This window comes from Malania oleifera, chromosome 5 (assembly GCF_029873635.1).
Source record: "Malania oleifera isolate guangnan ecotype guangnan chromosome 5, ASM2987363v1, whole genome shotgun sequence".
NCBI lineage: Eukaryota > Viridiplantae > Streptophyta > Magnoliopsida > Santalales > Ximeniaceae > Malania > Malania oleifera.
Genome location: NC_080421.1, coordinates 104175946 through 104184509, shown reverse-complemented (window position 1 = coordinate 104184509; position 8564 = coordinate 104175946).

The window sequence follows — 8564 nt, the reverse complement described above, 5'->3', positions numbered from 1 at the left end:
TGAGAATTGGAGGGTCATCAGTTTTTTCTATGAGGGGTTGCAACCAAAGATGAGGCAATTTGTAGAAACAATGTGCAATTGTGAGTTTTTCAATAAAGGACCTGAAGAAGCTTTTGACTATTTTGATTATTTGGCTGAAAATGCCCAATCTTGGAATATTTCTGATGTGTATGCTAGATTTGAAAAGCAGAAATGTATTAGTGGGGGTGGTAAGTATCAATTGAAAGAAGTCGATGATTTGAATGCTAGGCTTGCATTGATGTCCAAAAGGTTAGATTCCATTGAGCTTAAGAAGGTAAATGAAATGCATGTTTTACCATCATCTTCTGGAAAATGCAGCATATGTGAGGATCCAGGGCATGTGACTGATGCATGTCCAACTATTCCTGCTTTTAAGAAAGTTTTGCTTGATCAATCTAACCCAGTGAATATGGTTTCTGAGATTTCTTCTAAACCTTATTCTGATACTTACAATGCAGGTTGGAGAAGTCATCCAAATTTCAGCTGGAAAAATGACCAAGTGGGGCCATCTCCGTAGGGACAAAGTCAATACATTCCTTATGCAGCAGCTGGCCAAGGCTCAAGACCCTCTTACTTTGCAAATCAGCCTCCCCCAATGAAGAGAAAGGAAATGGAAGATCTCATACAGCAGCTAACTGTTAGCTTGCAACAGTTCATGGCAAGCCAAAATGTGATCAACTCTCAAACTTCTCAAGCCATCAACGAGATAAGCACTGATTTGACTAGGCTGAACACATTATTGAATGCTTTGGAGATAGATGAATCCCAATTTCAAGCCCAGGCAGATACTCGAGAGCATATTGCAATCATGGAACCGTCATCCTCTATTGAAGCAAATGCCAATAATTGCAATGCTGAAGCAAATCTTAGTAGTGGTAAGGTGACCGGTGCACCAAATGAAGAAGTTGAGCAAAATGGTAAGAGTTTAACTTTCAAGGAACCAGGTACAAATTTTAATGTTGATGCTTCTGAAGAACCAAAGGTAAATGTTCCGAAAACTTTTCCTCAAAGACCGATTCTTAAAGAAGTATATTTCCTAGAAACTATACTGGATAAGGTTCCTTTCTTGTTAAAACAAGAAAGACATTTTGAAAATGTGTTGTCTAATATTGTGGAGAGCATTAATTTATTCAGAGATAACTTCTGTGCAGAGAACAAAACTGACTTATTGTGGTGACTCAAATTTAGAGACTCGCCAGTTCAATTTATAAATCTGCACCCACCAGACGAAATTCCTCCTGAGCCTCCTCCAGACACACTGTGATACTTTTCTTTCCTTTGTTTTCATTTTGTTTCATTCTATCTTATTTTTGGTTTATTGATAGGTACATTTTCCTTTAGTTCAGTTTTTCTTTTCCATTACTTCTCTACCCAGGTACGCCCTACTTTTCCTGTGCACAGTTTTTCTATTTCCTCTATGCTTTCATATTAAGGACAATGTTCCATTTTAGTTGAGGGGTGAGCATTTGCATGTGACACTATGCACGTATACATACTGGATTTTATATTTAAAAAAAAATAAATTTCAACAAAAAAAAAAAAAAGAAGAAAGGAAGAAAGAGTAGTGAGGAATTACACTGAATTATGTCATGCTTAACACTAACTCATACCCTTCACATACTTGCATATAACCTAAGAATTACACACTTAAGTCATTTATGTGTAGTTTCTCTTTATATAACTTTGTAACTCCATGAAGAATTGATTGGTAGTACTTACTCATTCTGAGTTATGCTTCCAAGTGCAGAAGTGTCAAGTTGTATCAAGGATGAGTCCAGGATCGTATTCCACAGGGACCACTGAGTATCAAAGTATTTGCGAAAATTTAGTGAAATCCTGTTGCTGTAAAATGTAAGTTGAAAATATTTTTGGTCTTTTATGATTTTAAAAACAGTAAACAAAGAGAGAGAAGTTTGAGTAAACTATCAAAATGAAACTGAAATTCTATCAATTCTCCAAAAATGTAAACCTACTAACGCAATCAAATTAAGCAGATTAACTGAAACAATTTACCAAATACTCGGATTACGGGTCAATGTCTGTTTGCTTCCATCGTTTACTAAATCCCTAGGCCTTACTTCTCTTCTTGTTAATCCAATCAAGGCATTAATAAGATGAAATTTTATTACTAAACTCGAGTAAATTTGCCACATCCCAATGGAAGAAAATATAAACTCTCATTAAGCATCAACCGAATGTCGTGTAAATTAGTTGATAAAAATCCTAGATTAAATTAAGGTTTTGATGTGCCTAACGTCAACAACAAAACAAGAAGCAAGAGCTAGCGATTTATCAACGATCCCTTCAATTTTTGGTTTTAACTAAATAAAAGTTTAACAATGATATCATAGGATAACTAATAAACCATGGAACGCAAACGACATCGACCCACAACCCAAGTTACCGAACTTAGCCACTCATGCTTGCAATAAAAAAAACAAGTATGGAAATCCTAGTCTACTTAAGGAAATACCTAAACACGCATTAGTAAAGATGACAACTACAAATAAGGAATTAAAACATGCAATGGAAACTCAATCAAACTCACACACACACACTTAAAATCAAACCTTTAATATGGATCAATAATTCAAACCAAGAACTCAAACAAAAATGCAAACACATAAAAAATCTAAACTTTGAATGATACCGAAAAAATAAAAATACGAACTTTAACAAAACTAAAAAAATATGAACTTTGACGAAACCGACCCCAACTAAATTAATTAAATAACTTGGAACATTAAACTAATCTACAGAAAAAAAATTTAACTGAAGGAGAATAAAAAAAAACAATTAAACTTCACTAATAATGAAACACCCCGAATAATGTTCAAAATCTAAAAATAACGATAAACTCAAATAAAAGGTTAACAAAATTTCAACTGATTAATTAGTAATAATAAAAGAAAGAGAAAAGATAAGAGAGAGAGAGAGAGAGAGAGAGAGAGAGAGAGAGAGAGAGAGAGAGAGAGAGAGAGAGAGACTGCAGCAGCAGAGGAGCTGCTGCTAGCCTGGCAGAGGGGTTGGAGTCATGGCTGAGAGGCCTGTCGGAGGATGGAGGATAGAGCAGAGAGCAGGAGCTGCTGCAGGCTAGAGCTGTTGGCCTTCGGGTGGAAGCTGTGGCCTTTAGTTGCAGCAGAGCAGAAATCTCATGGGCTTGGAGCATGGAGCATGGAGCAGATGGTGTTGCAGCTAATGGCCCTGCTGTTTGCTGGGCTACCGGGGGTTCGTGGGCTGTGTTGCTGGAAGAATGGAGCAGGAACAGTGGCTGTGTTTGCTGGAGTTGCAGCAGGAACAGCTGCTGTGCTGGAACTCGGGTTGCAAGGAGGCAGCGGTTGTGCGGGAAACAGAGGAAGCTGAGGGACAGAGCAAAAGAGAGAGATGAGAGGCTAAAAGGGAAAGGGTGCGGAGGCACCCGCCCACACACAAAAGAAAAAGAAGATGATGATGTTAAATAGGGGAAAAACGGAACCACAGCTGCCCTAGACCCGTGAGCCATCAAGCTGACCCGGTTATCCAACCCGACCCAATTGGGTATGACCCGAATTATTATATTTTTTTTCATTTTTTTCATTCTTTGTTCATCGTAAATCTGACTCTTCTGGAGCCCGAATCTTGCAAAACTCAAAACACAAAAGTTGTAGATAATCCTTTTCTCTTTCTCCAAAAATTTGAATCGTCTCGATCGGAACTTAGACGGGAAAGTTATGCATGAAATACGAACAGGTGTTGGTTTTGGTTCCCGGGAATTTTCTTGCGACAAAAAATTACCAAAACTTCATAAATAGTGCAATAAAGTTCAAGAATGATGATTTTGACACTTTATTAAAATATTGGATAATTTTGGGCATTTAATTAAAAATATAAATCGTAAAACCCGAGTTAAGATGCCCAATTACGCAGTTTTGACGCGTAATCAAGTACACTCGTGTTAATCTGGCTATATAAGTTCTTGTATTTACACGGTATCTCACGAGGCTGAATAAACACATTCACATGATTCATTGCACTTAGGGTTCCTATGAACACTGAGAGAACACCTGTGGCAACTATAACACCTTGTGAGATACCCTTGAGCTAATTATTGTCCTTTTGAGCGTTAACATCAAATCATAGTTCTTGAAACTCAGTTCCCTTTTCTTCTAGATGATTCTTTGCACACTAGTCTCTGTTTTTTATTCGCCAGCTTAGAGGTGTCATCTAGTGGGGAGATAGAAACTTAGGTCTTGTAGCCTACTCAATATATGAAGGCTGAGCCACCCCTAGAAATAGACTTAGTTCAAGGACCACTGTTCGAGCTCAATTCCCATTGATGATATGAATATAACAAAAGAAGTGTAATGATTGTCCTAATTGATCAAGAAAAGACAAAAAATAAAGAATGAGCAGAAGAAAGAATAAAAAATAGAAATGCATATAAAATAAAATGCTAATGCCTGCTCCACAGAAATACCACAAGAAAAAAAGTCAAGGACACGACACATGTTCTCCACGTATGAAGATTCTTTAACCGGTTAATGCCTCAGATGTATTCATGACAAGTTTGTGAATAAGTTGATTTAGGGTGGTTTCGGTTGGATATGGCGAGTAGGTAAGAAGATGTGAGGGTGAAGGACCCGACACCTCATAGAAAGGTTAGATCCTTCTCAGCTAGTCCACTCCATAGTGTTCTTGAGGGTATACCAGTTAGGCCGAGTCAAAGTGACCGTTCGGTAGGTGTCCATTGGTACCCAAGGTGTGCTAAACAATGAAACTTGCATGAATGACGTGCTTCAGAGTTGTGTGCATTGATTATGAATGAGTTAGTGTGAAATTCAGTTATATTCTTATATGTGAAATGGTATGATTGTGTCACATGTGCCTTAATTTCATATTTGCTGGATTTCATAGTTGGGGCACTACCCTGAAATTTATTCACGTTATTTGTTAGAGACTAGCAAAATGTTAATTGGGGGGGTGTGATTACGTGCAAAAATTGTGTAATTAGGCAATCTTAATTCGGTCATTAGAGCTTATTAATTTAATTAAATATCTAATTACGTCCAATATTTTAGTAAAGTACCTTATTTATAATTTATGAGTTTTATTGAACAATTTATGAATTTTTGGCAATTTTTTTATCGTAGGAAAATTCTTGGGAGTCAAAACCAACACTAGTTCATAATTCGCGCATAACTTTCCCGTCTGAGCTTCGATCAAGACGATTCAAATTTTCAGAAAGACGAGGGGATTATCTACAACTTCCGTGTTTTGAGTTTCGAGAGAAAGGGGCTCTAGAAAGGTCAAAATTGGTCATAATTGCAGAAAGAAAAAAATGAAATATATATATATATATATATATATATATATTAGGATGATGTGACCCGGCCATGCAGGCTGGGTTGGATCCTCCAGCTACTAGGTCACGGGTCTTGCATAGGGTTTCCTCTTCCCCCCTTATTTATTTCCCTCTTCTCTTTTCCTCCAGCAGGGGGGGGGGGGGTTGCCTCCACGCACCCTTCTTCCTTGTTCTTCACTCTCTCCCTCCCTCAACTCTCTTCCCTGTCTCTCCTCTATTTCAATCTCAATCCCCTCTCCCTCTATCTTCATTCTCTCCAGCGGCTAGGCATATCTCCTCAGTTCGTGCATCAGACCAGCACAGCAGCAGTCATCCTTTTCCTGGCAGCAGCCACAGCAGCAGTTATCCTCTTCCTGGCAGCAGCCATAACAGCTCCTACTGGAACCCGACCACACCAGCAGCCACCAGACCAGAAGCTCTACAACTCTACCTTCTGGATAGCCACCCAAGCACCTACAACTGCCATGAACAACCCCAAGCCAGCCGAGGCCCTCCTCTGCTGCACCAACTCCGGCAACATCTCCACCAGTTCGTCCTCTGCCTGCAACCCGAAGCACAGCAGTCTGCAACCACCTTCAAGCTCCCCTCTACCTCTCCACCACTCCACAGCTGCTAACTGCTAGTAGCCACCACCAAGAGCACCCTTCAAGCACACGACTCTGCTCCTCCTCTCTCTGTTTCATCTTTTCTTTTCTTTATTTTATTATTAGTTATTCTCTTCCTCTCTCTCTCTTATTTAATGTTTTTTTTATGGTTGTTTCAATACATAATTTGGTTTAATATCAGATTAAGTACTTTTTCTTTTCTTCACTTTATTATTTGAGTAGTCTATGGTTTGATTAGATTCTTGTTCTTTTCTTTTGTTATGTTGAATGCTTTTAAGGTTGAATTAATTTGTTATTTAGTATGCATTTAGCCTAATGTTTGGAATGATTTTAGGCTAGATTATTTAGTTCTTTAGTTTTATTATACATCTAGAATATTGTTCTTTTAATTTGTTTTATTTTATTTTATTATTGCAATGGTTTGTGGAATTAATTTGACCCGAAAAATTGGGATCGCAAGCATGAGGGGCTAAGTTCGATAACTCGGGTTATGGGTCAATGTCGTTTACTTTCCATGGTTTATTAGTTCTCCTAAGAAATTATGGTTAAACTTTTATTAGTTAAAACCAAAAATTGAAGACATCGTTGATAAATCGCTGGCTCTTATCTCTTGTTTTGTTGTTGACGTTAGGCACATCAAAACCTTGATTTAATTTAGGATTTTAATTAACTAATTTTTTACATGAAATTCGGTTGATGCTTAATGAGAGTTTATTTTCTTCCGTTTGGATGTGACAAATTTACTCAAGCTTTAGTAATAAAATTTCATCTTATTAATGTCTTGATTGTATTAACAAAAAGAGGAGTAAGGCCTAGGAAATTAGTAAACGGTGGAAGCAAACAGACATTGACTCCGTAAGCCGAGTGTTTGGTAAATTGCTTCAATTAATCTATTTAGTTTTATTGCATTAGTAGGTTTATATTTTTGGAAATTCAATAAAAGTTCATTCACATTTTAGCATTTTTCTCAAATGCCTCCCATTTTGTTTACTGTTTTCAAAATCATAAAAGACTAAAAAGATTTTCAAACCCCATTTTATAGCAATAGGATTTCACTAAACTTTCATAAATACTTTGATACTCAGTGGTCCCTGTGGAATACGATCCTAGACTCATCTTTGATACAATTTGACACATCTGCACTTGGAAGCACAACTCAGAACGATTCAACCTTCTCAAAATTCAAACAACATGTGAATTGAAGCATGCTTTATGGTGTTTATGCTTAGTTAATTAAATTCTTACTCCATAGTGTTTTAGTGTATGTTTTTGTGAGGGTTGAACCGTGGGTCTAGGTTGATCCATCCCGTCCTACATCACCTAATTAGTTCATAATGATTCTTTGTTAAACTTATGATAAACACAAAGAATAAAATAACCTAACTAGTCAAGAAATCAAAGTCATGTCAAGACATTCAATTTAAACAATAAATACATCAATTTTATTGAATGGAGAAACATTTTAGGATTGAACCAATTTAGGCTTCATCCGGATCCGGGTACAATGAAATTAGCCGCTCATCATGAGGTTAAACATCACATATTTGGGAATGGAAAACATTGAGTTGGGAACGGAAAACATCAAGAAAAAGGGAGAAAAACGCTAATGTGCAAGTCTCTTTTTTTCCTAACTTGAATCCCCTCCTTTTATAAAGCTCTGGTTGTCCTCCTTTCTTATCTCCCCAAAACAAGATCATCCAAATCCCCTCCTTTTCTGTCATCACCTTGATGTGTGATTTGCTCTATTGAGATCTTCCCTTCTTCGAAAATCTTCAACACGAAAATTGTGGAATTTTTTCTTAGCTTTCTGTAGATACCAAGATTGCCCCTTTTTAGAGTTTTCTAACAAAAGTTATGCTCCAAATACTGAAGGGTGTTTCAAAAAATTCAATAGAGGAATTTGAGTTTGAAAAGAACTCTTGATGAAGGGAATTTGAATTTGAAGGGAATTATTTAGTTTTTTCACACCCAATTATTTAGTTTAAGCTCTAAAATACCTTAAATATAAGATAAACCAAAAGTAACTCAAAAAAATAATAAATATGCATTAATAGACCATGAAGCTCATCCTAGCAAACTAAGTTAGCTGGCCTAAATATATATATATTTAGGCGCACATCACAAATCTACATGTCCTCCTTGAGTAGGGGCTCCTTGCTTGTATGTAAAGTGACAACTATCAAATCTAAGAATGTAAGGTTTGTTGGCTTTATGGGAAGTTAGTAGTCAAGGTTGTAAGGGATCGTAGCAGTGGGCCCCAGCTCGACAGTGCTTGGCATTCCAGCCCGTCGGCACCCTTGCTTGGAATTGGTGCAGCCCCTCATGTCCACTCGACACTTAGTGCGAGGCTTTGGGCTGCCGTTTAAAGGAAAAAGTTGTGCCCGTTCTACCACCAATTGGTTTTAGAAGAACCGGTAGCACTTAATCCTGACAAGTGGTATCGGAGCGAGGTCACGGGTTCGAGTGCTCCCAAGGTAGCTGTTGGGGGGTGATTGTTGCCTTTATGGGAAGTTAGTAATCAACCCTGTTGCGAGGGATCGTAGCAGTGGGCCCTAGCTCAACAGTGCTTGGCGTGCCAACCCGTCGGCACCCCTACT